This window comes from Chiroxiphia lanceolata, chromosome 16 (genome assembly GCF_009829145.1).
Source record: "Chiroxiphia lanceolata isolate bChiLan1 chromosome 16, bChiLan1.pri, whole genome shotgun sequence".
Taxonomy (NCBI): domain Eukaryota; kingdom Metazoa; phylum Chordata; class Aves; order Passeriformes; family Pipridae; genus Chiroxiphia; species Chiroxiphia lanceolata.
Window position 1 is genome coordinate 10656138 of NC_045652.1, and position 17614 is coordinate 10673751.

The following is a 17614-nucleotide window of genomic DNA, read 5'->3' on the forward strand; positions in this document are numbered from 1 at the left end:
GGGGAGAGCAGAATTATTCTTCCACAGAGACGGAAGCCCACAGAATATCAGTCCACAACAAGATCCCACCTGCAACTGGGTGGCCAGAGAACATGCAAATACCACATTTCTTCATTAACAATTTGGGACCTGTCTGTCCTGCCTGGGAGGTACCAGGACTGCTCAAACCCAACACACTCTGCCTTCATCGCTGCTTTATATCAGCTAAAAATAAAGCAAGTCACTCTCTTAAGTTAGAAGTCACAGCCACCATGCAAAACTGCACTAAGCTACCTCTTTCTGCCCTTACAATTCTATTATTATCAAGCAGAAAGACAAATATTATTGTACATATCCTTCTGATTATGCAGAGGCATCTAAAAAAGTCTCTTCTCTCTCTGTTCCTTCAGTTCCAACTCACTGCTAAATATACACCCAGAAGTGTAGGACAAAAGTGTATAAAATTGGTTCACTGATTAAATTCAAAATCCTATTTCTGAAGGATTTTAGAACTTGACCAACAACAAAATTTAGGTACCTGATGACACAGTTAAGAATATTCCCAAATATTCAGACATAGTCAAGTCTTGTGATCCACAGATTTAAAGACTTCAGGCTCTTCAATGACCTTTGAGAATTGCAGGTCTGTTTCTGCATTGCTTAGGCATTGCAAAATACAACCATATATTTTTGCCCACAGCTCCTACTTTGCAGAAACCAAATTATTTTCTTTCCTCTAAATATATATTTATAAATACATATGCACACAGTGTAGTTCTGCACTAATTGGTATTTGCAATGTAAGCACTGGCCTTTCCTTCCTTTGCCTCAATGAAAGTAAACATGATCAAAGTCTGCCAGTATTTAATGATGAAAATGTACCATGTCCCTACAGTCTTAATGTCATTGGAATGAACTTGAAGATAGGTTTACAACAAAAATAATTTTAAAAGGGTTTTCATAACAAATTCAGGGGGAAAAAAGCCATAGTTAGCTTTTCCTTCCTTTGCATTTTTATTTTGTCTAAGGTAAAAAAGGGATAAACAAAGATGTTTTAAAATGACCTGTGAGGAGCAAAATAAATGCATAGAGATTTTATCCAGCACTTCAGGGATCTTGAAAGTGCTACAACTACACTGTAGTTTCTTTGTTACAGCCCTGTATACATTTATACAAACGAAAGATGAAAGGGGGGAGAGAGTGGTTGATACGGGTTGTGAGAAGTTGGTGGAATTAGATGGCAAGGGGTCAGGTTACAGACAATGTAAGCTAAAATGCATCAAAGGATATGAAGCAAAGGACTAGATCAAAGTCTAAGAAGCCAAGTACAAGAATAAAAGAGTGATAATTGTAGGCAGCGAGAGAAAGCACTGGAATAGAAATGTGATAATGGTATGACCTCATGACTCAATCTCCTCTTGTTTTTTCTCCCCAAGTCACCAGTTTCCTCACATGGGCTGGAGAGGGCAGGAGTGTGTGTGGCAGGAGGGAGCAGAAAGGGGGAGAAGGGAGAGGAATTCCAGGGTTGATAACCTTCCTGGGCTTAAAGGAAAAACTCGGTTTTTTTTTTGCAATGTGCTTCATTCATAAGTTTTCCACAGGATGACAGGGCTGTCCTCACAGGCACTGGTGTGAAACAGGAGGCCTGCGAGGCTGAAAAGCTGAAGGTCAGATCCTGCTCTCCTTCAGCCCAGCAGAGCATACCAGACACCAGTGGGAGTGGGTCTATTTTAAAATCCCAGTTGGGCCCTATTTTGGTGCAGTTATTGGGCACTGATGCCTCTGTGCTCTGTGGCTGAGACATCATGGTTGGACAAGCTGTCATCATCCAGAGAGCTCCCAAATTATACTCACCTCCAGATGTAGGTTTGTTCTGAGGAAGGCTTTGCATTAGATATTCACTTTTTTTAGGAACCAAATGCATTTTATTGCCAAGGGAGAACTTCTCTTTCATATCTACTGAGGTCCCTCCATCCTCACTGTTGTACAGCACAGAGTAGAAGTCCCTATATATCCAAAATAGTTCAGCAGATCAGGGGATTTCCCACCCTGGCTTGCTGGATGGATGATTCAGAATCATCTCAGCTCCCACAATGGCTCAGTAGAAGCCAATGTCATAATTTCATCTGACTGCATCAATCAAGGCTGGGGTTGCTCCATGGTCCCTGACAGGACACATTTACCCACTCACATGGGTTTTAATTTTGGACTGGGTAATGGCCATCACCGTCCATCATGACCAGCCCATACTGACACATTTCCTGGTGGCTTTGAAGGTTGCACAGGCTGTTCACTCTTCTTGTGAACTGGTCACTGCACTTTGCTCCATGCTTGATCTATGGGAGTGGGTGACAAATGGGGACAGTCATCACAGGCAAGTCTCCTTTCACTGTCCACAGGGCTGAATTGGTGCCAAGAGCCCACCCTGCTCCAGCAGCTTTGGAAGAAGCAAACAGTTGATGCCAGAGAATAGCAGCTTCTCTGTCACTTCCTCAGAAATGCAAAAACCTATTTCTGTTTTATCTGTCTTTTCCTTGCAGGCTACCTTCCCTTCTCCAGTGAAGCCTCAAGACATCTGTATTCTCTTTAGTGGGTGAGCAAATCAAAGCAAACCACTTATTGGTCTCTCGGAAATCCATTGTTGTTGAGATATGTGCACCATTTATCTCTTCATCTCCTTCCCTTCAATGCAGTCCACTCAGAGTCACTTGGCAATGTGTTTACTTATGTTTCAGATTTAGTGGTCAAGCTCAATCTATAGAGAAGGTCATGGGCTGGAGGAATCTGTCAGAGGGTCCTGGATTAGAGGATTTTGAAGGAGCAAAATATCTTTGGGAAATTCAGTGTATGTTCAAGTCTTTCCTTGCTGGGCCACAGTCTTTCTTCCTTGACAAATAAGCTAATGAGATATAAAAGAGGCAAAAAGGCAGACAGCTTCTTCTCTGAACAGTCTCTAAGCCTGTGTGGACTCCTTGTCCCATCTTTGTGTACCATTGCTTTGCTGATGAGAGCTCAGCCCTTCATTGAAAGGTCTGCATCTGTCATATGGACACACTTAACCAGAATCATTCTGATATCTGTTAACTGTGCTTTAGCTTATTTCTCGGTGAAAGACTTGCAAGACCTTCCAGACAAAGGTCTATACCTGTTCCACGTTTGAGACAAAAATCTCTGGCTGCCCTGGGCAGGACTCTTGGGACAGTGAAGGCCATTAGTATTTTAACTGACCTGGTTCAGAAAGGTCCTTGTTTTCCAAAGTAATTTTTCTTCTCTGTGTGTTTCATTTCTTATAGTTTCAGCTTTTATATAATACAAAAACTGAGATGCAGCTGTGAAATGTTGCTTTTGAGCTCAGACACCCATCAATATTTCCAGTGTTTAAAGGTCACTACACATTATCCCCAGGAGCCAGACTGGCAGGGAAAACTCAGGAATTTTGAGGACAAGGGAGAGTGTGGGAGAACAGATAGGACTGTGACAGTCTCAGATGTGATGGTTTTGTCACAAAACATATGAGAAATTCACAGGAGAGTGGGAATTCTCAGCATTGCATCTTCTCTGGCTCCCTACAGACGCTGGTCAAGTCAACGGGTGATGCTCCTGAAGAGCAGGTCGTATCTGGAGCCTGTTTTTGCCACTGTCTGACCACAGCACACCTGTGGAGCAGTAGCAGCAGTTTTTTAGCCAGAACTCCAGTGGAGTGGAGCTGCTGACTAGCGCTGTGGCTGAATGCCAAGCTCCCTTGCAGATATGCTGACGCTGACATGGGCCAGAGAGGTACCTGTGAAGAGTGGCGTGCCATGTGCTGCTCTCTGCCCTCACTAAACCCTCCTGCCCCATGCTGATAAAACAGCTCAGAAAACACTGCCAGGTCTGATCATGGTTCAGCTGGGCCAGGCCTGGTACAACTGTTGTGAGTCATGGAAGATAAAGAGAGTAAACATGTAGGAACTTTTGCCTTGAAACTTGCTTAATGCCTTGAAACTTGCTTAATGCCATCAACTGTTCAAAGCTGAATACAGAGAAGCTGGAACCACAAGGTCTAAAATGTCTTCTAAAGTTTAAAAGGGACACTGTCCACTGCTCTACCCCTCTTGGGTAGCCACACTGGCATCATCAATACCCAGATCCACCAAAGAATCATACCACTGTGACTGAACCACCAGTGGTCCCGCTCTGAAGCCTTGGGATCAGGCAAGAGTCTGGAGGAATCCACACAGAGATTAGAAAGAAGTGTGGCCTGCACAGTGATAGGAGATTGTCTTGCACATCAACAGAGAACCAGCCAGCAGGAAGGACAGAGTAAAACCCATTTACATTATTTTTGGTTTAGGTGAACTCATGCTGTTAACGCTGACCCTTATAGATGTATTAGAAACACAGAATTTTGATACCAATGAAGATCATAAAGCATTATTTTGATAATGTGTATGTGACAATTCCCAGGCCCAAGGGTGTAGAAGGAATAGTGGTTCAGTAATATTTAAAGAACTCTGAAGGTATACATGAGAAACTTGTCTGAAAGGTTGCATTTTTTTGGCAACTATTTGTTTTTAGACACCTGCAGAGGCTCTGCACCCAAAATTGATGTCATACAGTGTCTTGTGGTTGTCTACTCCGGAAATGAGGGTAAAAGAGCCTTCCCTAAGACCAGTTCCTGTTTTTCTTCTCCATGTCCATTCTTTTTAGAGTTCTGTAAAACATGTGACTTTCATTGACTCACATCTTGATGAAATGGCAAATTCAGACACGCTTTCTCCAGGATGCTGCTAATTCCAGTCCCTTAGCTTGGATTTAACATATCAATTACATTCCAACATATCAATAGTTATCGATCCCTGACCCTAGGAGAAAACAGAGGAGCACAGGATGACCCAGCAGCCACTGTGCAACTGCCACCCTACATCTGGCCAAGGAGCATAACACACAAAGACATTGACACTCCTTGTTACTCAAAAAGATAAACCAACAAGGCTCACAGCGGTAAGAGTGGGGTCAAAAGGACGAGGAAACCTTATGGTCTCTGACACAAGAGCCACAGGCTTTCCAAAGAAGAGGAAGGAGAAGGTTCCTCTGACCCAAACTAGCCAGGCCAGTTTCCTGAATCAGGAAGTCCTCATATTTTGTTACATCCTACGGTTTTGACATAAACCTGGAACTTTTGTACTTCTTTTTACCCAGTTGTTTCCCAGTGACACATTTGGGAAGTATTAAGAAACCACAAAGGGAGGAGGGTGGTCACTGATGGGTATTGGTTCTGCACAGGAGGGTGAAGCATTTGTAAGATCTTCCAAAAGTACCAAAGAGAAAAAATGCCTTATACATAAATCACATCACATGTTGCATCTTTGGAGGGTAATCACAAAAAGTTCTAGTTTGCTCATTGTAGGCTCACTAAGCAAGTGTCTAAACTCATGGGAGAGTATGGCCAAAGCCTTCAATAAAATCTCTGTTGTGAGAAAATTGTCAGGTAGTTCTGATCAATCCAGAAAGTCAAATCAGAATAGTGACAGGGAAAGTTTCCTTGGCTGAATGGAGCTGGAAGATCAAACAGCTCCTGAAATTCCTGCTTGTCAAAGTTGATTTCTTTTCTGTACATTTTCAGTTATTTATGTTATTTTATTGTTGATATTGCTTCCGTGTCTTTCTTAGTTTGAATTATTTGGCCCTAGTTAGAAAGCAGAACCATGTTTACCTGGCTTTGACATTAGTGTAGCCCTCTCTGCACCAAGACTCTTAAGGTCAGACCTGCATATAATTTCCTCCCAGGTATCTTGTCAGTCCCACACAACTTTTGGGCAGCCCAGCAATAAAGGATTTATCTAGCAAGGCTCCTCAGAATATTCTAAGCCCTCTTAAAAGAAGACATTTCCTTCAGCTGGCAAAAATCAACAAAAATGCTCATCTGTCCTGCAATTCCATTGGGCTAGAGATAATTCAGAATGATGGGGAAAGTTGATAACAAAATCAGAGGAGACTCAGATGTTTTAATGCCATTGACCTCTCGTAAAGGATGTTACTACTTCCTTTAAAACTGATAACTTTTTTTTTTTTTTAGAGTCTTATACTTACACAACTGTTTTAGTCCAGAAGAAAAATCTGCAGCCTAAAACTAGTTCAGGTTTTCAACTGCAAGAGGAAAGCCAAGCAGGGAGGGCACCTGCTGTGGGGACAGTCCTCCAGCCCCCTGCGAAGGGGCTGGCAGGTGGTGAGCAGAGGAGGCAAGAATGCTTCTTGGGAAGTCTTTGGAGGAGAGATGTCAGCAAACTCCTAACAGCCCCAGACATCCACCAGCAACACCTTGGGGTCTGTGACCCAGAGATTTATAGCCTTCCTTTTTACACATTCTTTCTTTCTGCTGCATCTGCTGCAGTGACACAAACCCTGTGCTTGGAGACACGGCAGCAGCTGTGTTTTCATCACCTTGTAAAGCTTTTCAGTTGCTGCTCTTGTTTTAGGGTCTTGTCTCTCCCCACTCACTCCCCTTCGCACCTGAGCATCCCCTTCAGCGAGGAACCCCCTCACAGCAGGGAGACTGGGAACCAACAATCATAAATTTTGCAGATTGATTCAAGGTATTCTTTATCTCCTCCTTCTTTCTCACTTCACCTTTCAGTTTTGGGGAGATTCATTCCCCTGCATGCTTTTTTGCTTTCATATGCTACTTTCCCATTCAGGCTGCAATAATGGCTCATCCTTGTGACACCGAATTTTAGACCCAAGCTTAGTCCAAGGTCACGATTTCTACCATTTTGCAAAACAGTGGAAAGCACAAATTCCATAATGGCTTGTGACTATGAATTAAGTTCTATATAGCTGGCAGCTTTCTTAGGCAGATCTGCAGCAGAACTGACCTCATTGACTGAATGAATCACTTGTCCCCCAGGGGCAGGAATGTTTCTTCCAGGACAGGATTGAAGCTGCTTTCTTACAAAAGCACTATCAGTCCCAAGCAAGGAGTTGGAAGCTGCCTGAGCCACACACCTGTCTTGTAGATAGTTCCTAGGCCTGCCAGGCATTTACCATTCAAAAAATATATATTCTTCATTAACTTGATCTGAACTTTGGGAAAGGGCGTAGGGGGAAGAAAGGAGAGGAAAGGAGGAGGGGAGGGACTCAAAGGGTTCAGCTGGAAGTTTTTGTTCAATCCTTGACAGAAATAAATATCCAACTGTGTCCATTTTGGCTCTTTAGTGCATTTGTTAAATGTGCCAAGGCTAGAATTATTACCTCGTATGTTTTCCAAGGATTTGATTAAAAAGTCATAATTGGTTACTTGTTAACAAGAGTATCCTTGCACCTTCAAGGGGAAGGAGTAAGCACCCTGAAGAGAGGAAAATGTGACATGAATCAGTCTGGTCCCAAAAGCAGGTAGTCACTGTCCTGCCCCAAATTGTCCTGTAGGTTTCACAGAGGAGAACCTGTTCCCACTGGATTTGCAATGGGGCACCTGCCACCATCACCCCAGAAGCATTTGCTCACTACATCAGGTCAGGAGTAATCAGGAAATGATTGGACATTTAAAACTAATAGCAAAGCAAACATTCATGAGACACAGCATATTCAGCCTGTTAATGGTCAAGGTTACACTCCAAAGTGAGGTTGTGACACGCTCCCCAGACTGACAGTGGACACACCAGAGCAGACACATGGTGGGGCCCTTGGTCTGTGCTGATCACAATATCACTGGGGCTGGGGTAGGTGAGAAGCACGGAAAGAGAGCTCAGGAAAGCTTGATATATCCCAGCACTTCAGCATGTTTATATCTTCAGACATATAAAGGAACTCTTCATGTATTTCTAGGTAGAAATTGGCTTTATTTAGATATTTATGCCTTAATTATGGTGAAAAAGTGCATAAATAAGAGTCATCTATTCCTGTGGCTATGGCTAAGAGATGCTGCATCCAAGACTTAAATATTTTTGCATGCCTGATCCATACCTCCCGTGTGCTAAGAAGCCTTTAAGCTCTTTTTAGCTGATGAGACATGAGCAGGTGGTCCAATTGTGAACAAAATGTCAGAATCCCTTCCCAGGTACAAAACCCCACTTAGAGAGACAGTCAAGCTATACTGATAAACGTCAACTAGCCCCAGGCACCACCAACCCCCAAATCTCTGCTTTCAGTGCTAACATTAAGTCTAATTATGTTCATCCTAAATCTGCTTCCAGTCTGTTTTCATTACCTTCATTCACGTTACTTTACTATCACTTGTCCCTGCTTGCTGGCCTGATCTATGATCAGATCAATTAGCAGATCTGATGCAGTGTGTCTGTATTCCTCATCAGCTTGCATGTGGCACTTCTTGCTTTCCTTGACCTGCAGTGTGGCTGGTACACTGCAGATGCAAATTTCTTATACTGGACAACAGCTCCATGACTGTTTTCCAGAGTATTACCTAATGCCTCTGCCTCTTTCACTGAGGTCCGCAAAGAGAATAAACATAAACCTTGATGTGTCACTAGTGGGGACACATGCACAAATAGCATGTGTGTTAGACAAGGCGTGTAAATAAGGTACTTTTGTTGGATTTCCACAAGCTCTGATGGCTCTGATGTGCTGCATAAAAGCAAGCTTGTTTTTACAAAGATGCTCCCTGTCCAACTAACTGATGGAAAAACCTGGAGAGATCAGTGATGTAAACATACTGTGGAGGGCAACCCTGCTTTCTGTAGCTTGGTCACATACAGAGCGATAGGATAACTCGGAGAAGAGAAGGCCAGGGAGACTTTATAGCACCTGCCAGTACCTAAAGGGGCTACAAGAGAGCTGGAGAGGGACCACTGACAAGGACATGGAGTGACAGGTCAAGGGGAAATGGCTTTAAATTAACAGAGGGCAGGGTTAGATAAGATATTAGGAAGAACTTCTTTACTGTGAGGGTGGTGAGGCCCTGGCACAGGTTGCCCAGAGAAGCTGTGGCTGCTTCATCCCCAGAAGTGTTCAAGACCAGGTTGGATGGGGCTTGGAGCAATCTGGTCTAATGGAAGGTGTCCCTGCCCATGGCAGGGGGTGGGAATGAGATGATCTTTGGGCCACTTCCTACCCAAACCGTTCTATGGTTCTATGATAACAAAGGCCTTTTCCAATGTCCCTGTTTCAGTTGTTATATGCTGGAAGGTAGTGCTGTCTGCAGGTTACATCAGGGAATATTGCATCCTAAGAGCCTGGATTTTCAATGTACTGAGCAACCAAGGCTCCAGCTGTTCACAGTGGGATGTGTTTCTGAAAACAACATTTACAATTTAGATCAACATTTTATATCTGCATGTATAAAACCCCTGAAGATTATCTCAGTGTTTCTGGAAGGGGTCTAGGCTCCTACAGCTGCCACTGAGGGTGGCAGGCTCGGCTCTGAAAGCAGACAAAAGGCCAATGACATCCCTAGGATAAGTGCACTGTTCCCAGTGAAGGTGCCAAAAGGACATATCTAGATCAGAAAAATGTTCTTCCTTCTTCAGAGAGTTGTTAAGATTCTGCAAATTGCTGTAATGAATTGTGAGACTTTGAATGGAAGGTGTTACTGAACAGTAGGTCATCATGTCTGGGTGGATTTTATAGGTATTCCTACAGTACTCATGCAAAAGATAAGGAAAATTATACTTTGATCACATTCTCAAGTGTATGTGTCATTTCTATGTGCTTTCACCCAGTTGGCAAAAGAGACAGATTTTTAAAGGATACTCAACAGAGTGTTACTATCCCAACATTACACACAAGTTTGTTCATGGAATTTTTAAGTAGACTATTTACTGATACGCAATAATTATCAAGCCTTTTTATATTTAATAAATTAATTTCTAGTATTTACCATTCATTCTCATTCTTTTAGGGATTTTGGTCAGTAAAATCAAGGATTAGCCACCCTTCACAAAGATTTCTTCCATTTCTCAATTTTGAGATTGTCATTTAAGTATGACATTACTATACCCATTCAGAAGTAAGGCTATACCCAGAGAGATGGTTAACAAGAGAGGCTTTCACACATTTTTTGCTTTATAACATCAGTAGGTTTACCAGCATCACTGGAAAAAGAATATTTCAACTGACAAAGCAGAAAAGAGGAAAGTGTTCATGAAAAACTAAAGAAGACTCAGTAACTCCCTTCCTTTGCATGAGAACAGACACTAATTCAATCAGGGCTCTCCTTGATCTGTGCAGTTGAAAGAAATGGGAAAAGCATTGCCTTTTGGGTTCCTTGCAGAATAATAATTCCTAATGTTTCTAGTGACAAATGGAATAATTGCAAAACACCCTTATAAGCATTTACTGGGACAAACACATCTGACTGCCTCTGTTACAACCAAGGACATGAGACATGTGAGGAGCAGTTATTTGCAGATGTACAATATAAGCAGTAGATAATATAAGCAGTAGATATGATTCAAATGATTAGTATGCCAAGGTTTCTGCAACATCTGAACCCTCTACAGAGATTAAAAACCTTTGGATATTTGAGCAGCAGGTCAAATAACTGTGTATTTTAACTCTATTTCTGTGTGGTTTGTTTGTGGTGAGTGTTGCCTCTCCATCTAAATTATGGGGTTTGGTGTTTGGGGTTTTTTTAAGCTTTTCTATAGAAATAGGAATATGTCCTTCATTAACACTAAGTCATTAACACTAAGTCAAGTCAATGCTTGTTGGGATAAGGGAGACGGCCTTTTAAGACAAAGAAGTATTTTAAATTCCTGTCTTCTTCAGTCACTTTCTGAGCTTCGCACAAGCATTCTGTTCCTGCTGGTTTACTATTTCACACTTAGGGAAGAAGTGAATGCAAGGAATAAGTCCCAGCCCTAACCCTGAATGGCTGCACGTTGCCACTGATGTGTGGATTCCCCCATTCTGTAAAGCTTAGCACTTCTCTGGGCTGGACCCTCAGAAAGTCAGTAAAGAGGAGTGTCGTTTGGGCTTACTTTTGTGAGAGGATTAATGCCTTAATCAAATGACTTACTTGGAAGGAAAATTAGCAGATGCTGCAGGATTTCAAGTGTCCTTCGAAACACCGGTGAAAATTCCTTATGCTCCCTAAGATCAGATACGTGTGTGATGGTCCCTATTCAGCCTGTGTTTGCAGTTTGCATATTTCTGTGTAAATGTGTGTCTTACAATTAGCTTGAGGATGTGCTTACAGTTGCTTTTACAAGTCCTCATTCTTGACAGTTTTACGGATGTTTGCACTAAGTAGCTTTTAGTGGCATACTGGTGAAACTAGGCACCTTGTTTTCCTTTCTTAAAGGCCCTTGGTTCTAATACCTACAAAGACTAATCCATTTGCCTCAGTTAATCCAGTCTAAAAGTACTCCAGTGCACTTGAAAGGATGTCCTGTGAGCAAAACATCTCACCTTGAGAATGGGGAAAAACTTGTTTTGGAGGTTGCTTCCCTCTGAAGCAGCAACTCCAATTGGCTAATCTATTTAGCAAAATTAATGAGAGGGCCATGGATTGAGTTTCATGGCAGACTAAAGCCCAGCTTTCTCAAAGAAAGGAATTCATTGTTGAACCTTTGATGGTCTAAAGGAGGAGAGGTGCATTCATATGTTTTGGGTAACTCCCTCATCATTACTAAGATAAAATAAAAAGGCTTTAAGGTTTCTTTCACCAATTGCCCCACAAGTTGGCAATTATATAGGATTACTAGTATCCCATAGACCTGAGCTACCAACAGCTATTTTATTCACTTGTGTAATGCATTTTATGGTAATAACAAAAGAGCCCTTCAGGCTATTTTGTGGTCCATACAGATTTTGAAGGAGGGAGAGCTCTTATTTTTGTTTGTGTTTTGAGTGGGGGTGACGGGCAAAAAGGGGTTTCTTCTGCCAAGAGATTAGTGTGAAAGAATGAAATGAAATGTTTTAGTCTTGTTCAGTTCTAGTCTAATCAAGCCTACTCTCAAATTAATGAGCTCTTACCGGGGGGAACATCTCTCGATGCTGGAAGGCAGCAGTAAAGCTATGCACTTCTATTTCAAAAAAATGTAAAGCAATATCCTTTTTGGCTTCAGATAAAACAGTGAAAGAAGCATTTTTCATCTTTTAAGGTTTGATTTAATGCTACACTGACTTGCAGGGTTTGTGTTTATTGGAGGCATTTTTCTAGAGAGCTGAACAAATTGCCAATAATTTGAGGGTTAGTATTCTGGTCTCTTTTGGCTCATGGTGAATGAAAAGTGTGGAACAAGGAAGTCTAGCAAGGGAAAATAAACTGCATTTATTTTGCATATAGGGTTTCCTAAACCCCGTTCAGGTCACACCAATCCATCTTCAGTCCCATCTTCGAATAGTCCTTCCTTGTTCTTTCCTGGATCTGTTCTGCACTGCCCTGGCTAGCTACAGAAGACTCCTTCAGCTCTGGAGGGATGACTCTTCCACAAAGGGAAAAAAATTTATTTAAAATCTGTCATGCCTCAATGGCTCACAAGACCACAGCTGAGGGACTCTCCTGGGGCTGGAATAAAGCACAGGCACGACCTGGCGTTGTGGAACAGCATTGCATGGCAGTCCTCTGTGTGCCAGAAGATTCAGGTCACCTCGAGGTACTCCACTGTGCTTGGTGCAAAATCCCTACATTTTCTGCAAAAACAACCCCACAGTTTTACACCACCAAAATCCAAGGCTGGCAGGTCTCGTGCTTGCACAGTAGGAAATGCCTGTTGAAGTCTCGTGTGCGGCTGTTGTTCCCCCTTTTGTGTGCCCGTTATAGAACTTTCGTGAATTGTCTCAACACATGTTATTTTCTCACTCTGTTTATCACAAAGAGTGGCTGGGGCTCGCTGAAACCATGTGTGGTTTGTATTCTCTTGTAACCTTGTAATTTCAACAGTGTTTTCAGGTCTTATCTACTGCTCTTTACATCCAAGCATTGTACTGAATGAAGGTGTGTTCATATATTCCTTGAGTTTCCTATTATATTGCTGCTATAGTTTGACAATATTCCACAAGCATCAGTTAATCTTTACAACAATCCTGGGAGAGATAAGGCCTAGGAGGATTAAGCCCAAACTTGTCATATTTTCTAGTGTGAATAACATAGGGGCTGACTATACTGTATTTTGATAGGACAAAAGTAGAAATGTACAAATACAAACCTCATAGTTCCAGGTCTAGGTGAGATCCTAGTGGTTTGTTTTGTTTTCTTTTTACAGGTTGGACCCTTCTTTGTATGAGGGGAGTTTAGTAAAGGAGGAATTGACCATGAGTGAAGTAATAAGGAAAGGTTCCTCTAAGTCATTTATCTAGCATCACATCAGAGCTCCCTACTGGACTTCAGGAGAAAGTCAGTGATTCTAGTCAGGGATTCAGGTCCCTCAACTTCACCATCATCCATCTGTGTCCTTCACCAAGGTCTCTGCCTCATTTACTGTATATTCCAGCTCCTAGGACGTGTGAGGCAATGGTCTGGGTAACAACAGCACAAACCATGATTCATTTCCTCAATACCATTCTCAAATACTGCTAGAGGCCAAAATGCCAGACACTACAATTCAGTTCTTCTAACATCTGCTAACAAAATACTCTTGGATTTTTATTTTTTTTTTAAGAAGAAAACTATAAAAAGCAGGGCTTCCTGCAGGTGGAAGCCTACTGAGCTTCACCTACCCAACCAGCAAGACTGGACTTTGAGAGATACAAGATATATCTCTACCTTTTGAGCTAAGAGGGGAACTGATATCAGAATATATGCAGCATTTTGCTCTCTGGGCAAGTCCTGATGGGGGGATGAGGCAAATGAGTTGTTGACATTCTGCAAGGTGGAAAACAGCAGTGGGAAAACTGGCCTCCAAATTTGGAAAGGAATAAAATGGCATCTCAAAAGCCTTTTAACCCACCCAATCTTTATCCTCTGCTGTTCCTGCCGCAGCCCAGACTGTCTCTTGCTTCTCTTGGGTACCCACCAGCACCTTCATTTGTCTTCAGTGCTGTAGGATCTGTTGAGTGAGAGAAAGACTCCTTGTTCCTCATCCCATATTGAATGGTCTTCCTCAGCCTCGAAGAGCACTTCCAAATCCATGGTCTGATTGTTGAAGCCACTGTCTCCAAAATCAGCATGGTGTCCTCAGGAGTTTAACAGCTTGAGAATGTGCAGGCAGCAATGTTTTCAAAATGATTGTCAAAATTATTTCAGAAGTTTTCTTTTTAAAAGCTATAACCTGGTCCCCGGGTGAGCTACCCAGCTCATTTTCAAGCTCCTACCCCAAAGCAAAACAGCACTGCAAAGTTATGGGTGAAATAACTGCAAACACTGTTTTAAGGTTGTTAATTTTGTTTTTTCGTCATGTCTCTTGCCTTCAAAATAATAAAACCATTTTTGCTAGAACGTTCCCCAAAATATTCAGGCAAAAGAATACACCCCACATGGAAGATTTCCAGTAGAGACCATTAAAAGGCCTTGTTACCAACTCCTTGTAATTTTGCCAAACGCTAACAGGAAGAGACAGTGCTGTAGTGATAGCTGCTGGTGTCAGATCCATGTGGAATGACACCAGGAACCAATATTGTTGAGTGGTGCCACATGTAACTTCTGCTAAAGCTCAGAAAACAGAACTTTTTCTCAGTAAGTGGTAACTGCAACAGGCCACAGCTGTATTTTAAATGAGTGGTTTCACACTTGTAATGAGCTGTGAAGATGGGACTAAACAAGAGGATCTGTATGACAAAGTCACAGAGGGTTATTTCCCAGAAAGGATTGCTGTACTCCAGCAGCCTGGCTTCCTGCAGACCAAGGTCAACAAATAAAGCCTGAAAGCTCAAGGTGAGCTGTCTTCATCGTGGGCTACAAAGCAGGGACTGATCTCAGGCAAGGCATGTTGGTGAGAACCAGAATTTAAGTCTGCAGAAAATAAATAGGAGTGTAGCAAGACACATCCTGTGTCAGAAAGGGCTGGGAACAGGAACCTGTGCAGCCTGCCTGCAGGCCAGCATGGAGGTGCAAACATTTGTGGGATGTGGCAAATCAAAATGTCTTTCAGGTAAAAACCTCACCAAAATGCAGGAAGTGTTCTTTTCAAATAAAACCTCCCTTTATTTATCTACCTCAGCCACATAAGCTTTTAATTAGATCATATGCATGGCTTCATAGACAGCTCCCTGAAACTGGAAAACTCCAGGAAAGCTTTTCCAAAGAGAAAGCCATATCAAGTTGCCCCTGTTCACAGACTGTCCTTCCCTAGAGAAAGCAGCAAAACTGAGAGTTCAAAGCAGATGACAAACACCAACACACCTGAAATGGCTTAAGGGATCACTATTATTATTATTACTATGTCTCACAGCAGTCAAGTGCATTACAACTTAGAGACTCCAAAGTCCAAAAAAGAAAATCCAGCTGGAATTACTGTCACATCTTTCTCCTTATCTACCTTCTCTTCAGCTGCCATCTGACACATTTTGGTGCTTGCTTTCATGACAAATGTGAATCATTTGTACATAACAGTGTCACTCAGGCCAGCAAAACATCTCTGGCTCAGCTCACCCTGTAGCCTTTTTATGAGGCTGTCTGTCACTCCACGTGGTTGGCAATGACATGTGGACTACCACAGATCTGTTTCTGATCATATCTTCCAGTTATTCTGCAAACAAGAACTCCTAATATGGGGCTATCAGCAGACAAATTGCTTAAGCCTAACAATGCCACAAGAAGTGTAAACAACTGGAATCTGCTCCATTTGAGCAATGCACAATGCCTGCATTGTCTGCCCAAAAACAACAACTGGAGGGATGGTTTCTGGATTTTTAAGCCGGTCTGCTGCCAAAGCAGAATGGGAAAGCACACAAAAAAGGGAATGTTTTAATGCATCCACTGACACCACTTCAAACTGGAGCAGGATCACAGAAAACTCCGGTACTTGGAAAAATCAAATGCTCTGCCCTTGAAATTCTGCCCGTGAAGTAGTTTTGGGAAGACTGGGAGGACTGAGAACAAACAGTAAACAGAAAAACAAGACACTCTTCAGAGTCTGGGTTTGTTGGCACAACCCAAAGACGGTGCAGCTTCATCCTGTGAAGGTTACCTTTCCTGCAGCTGCCACAGCTAAGAGGAGCAGAGAGGGCAGCAGGGCAGACTGGCAGTCCCAGCTTCAGCATCTTGGCTCTTGGCTCTCTCCCACAGCACTGATGCTTCCCTGGCCGTAGCATTTTTCCTAGATTAAGTGTATAGACTTCTCCATTTTTTTTTCTTCTGTCTCTATTCATCACAAAACACGGGCAAAGAAAATTGGCTGGCTCTCAGGTGACAAGCTGTGAAGTTCCATCCTCTCTCCTGTCCAAATTATTTAAGTGAGAAGAAGGGGACAGGCATTGAAGGAAGCAGTTGGAAGCGTCTGGTATCCAGCTCTGAGGACTGAGAAAGGCATACTAATATTAAGTCACTTAGATAACACCAGCAGAAAATTCATTTGATGCAAGCTGGCCAGGATATCTGGACTTGTCTTTCACCACAGAGCCCTCATTTGTGAACTGTCTTTCCCTGTCGTGTTGTTCTTTTCTCCACTAGAAACGAGGGGAAAACTGAAGGTACGGAGAGGACTATTCCACACCTACCTACAGGGGAGAATTCCAGGTTGAGACACTTTCAAGACAAGTTCTCCTTTTTTTTTTGGTCCATGAAGAGACTGTCTATTTCTTTACATTTGAGGAAGACTGATATCATTCAGTAAGCAGAGAACTCTAAAGCAGAGAGACATCACAGTCATAGGATGTGGAGCTTGAAAGACTCACCAAGATCCAGAAGAAAAGCACCTCGAGGCTCTTTGGACCTTACTGGCCACCTATTTGGGCCTTTCTTATTTTGGTTTGGTTTTTCACTTGTTTGGGTTTTTTTCTTTATGACAACAGGATGAAAAAGTCTTATCACATCAACTTAGACACTAACCCAAAACTCCTGTTTATAAAACCTTCCTGTTACCATGTAGCTTGTGCAATCTCAGCTATGAAATCAAGCAGTATAGCTTTTCCCAAAAAGTGTTTTGACATTGGTGGATCAACATATCTCACTTTTGTTCCCTCTAAGAGATCACTCATTGAGAAAGAAAAAAAAAGCCTTTACCTCACGTCCTGGCTGATGTTTATTTGTTCTTTCTAGTGGAGCAAACCTTGGAGATCCACTAGCATGATCTCAGCAGTTTTCTGTAGATAGAAAAAGCTGCTGGCTTGGAGCAAGATCTCAGAAGTATCATCAGTTATTTATTCACCATATCCACCCAAAACTAATATAAGAGTCTCCTTAGGAAACTGTAACTGGTAGTTTCATGAAAATGCTGATCAACCAGGTGACATTTGGTCTGCTGTCCTCCAGGCTTTCCCCTGCTGTGGCTCTCCATAAGTACATTGCTTCTAACAGAATTCACTTGAGGATGTTTTGCTTGTGACCCACCATTCCTTGCTTGTTACACAGCACAGAGCGAATTCCTGCAAAGAAACGTGAACAAAAACCTTCTTAATTGTGGTTAGGAACCACAGGTTGTGACCCCAGGAGGAAATGTCACACCACCAATGAGTATTTTTACTTTTGTAAAATTTAGAAAGTCTTGTGGATGGATCTGTGATTAGGGCAACTTCTTGCTGATTGACTATAACACAATTTTCAAACAGCAAACCTTAAGAGAAAACATGCTGAAGTCAAGAGAATGAAATGGGCCGGTGC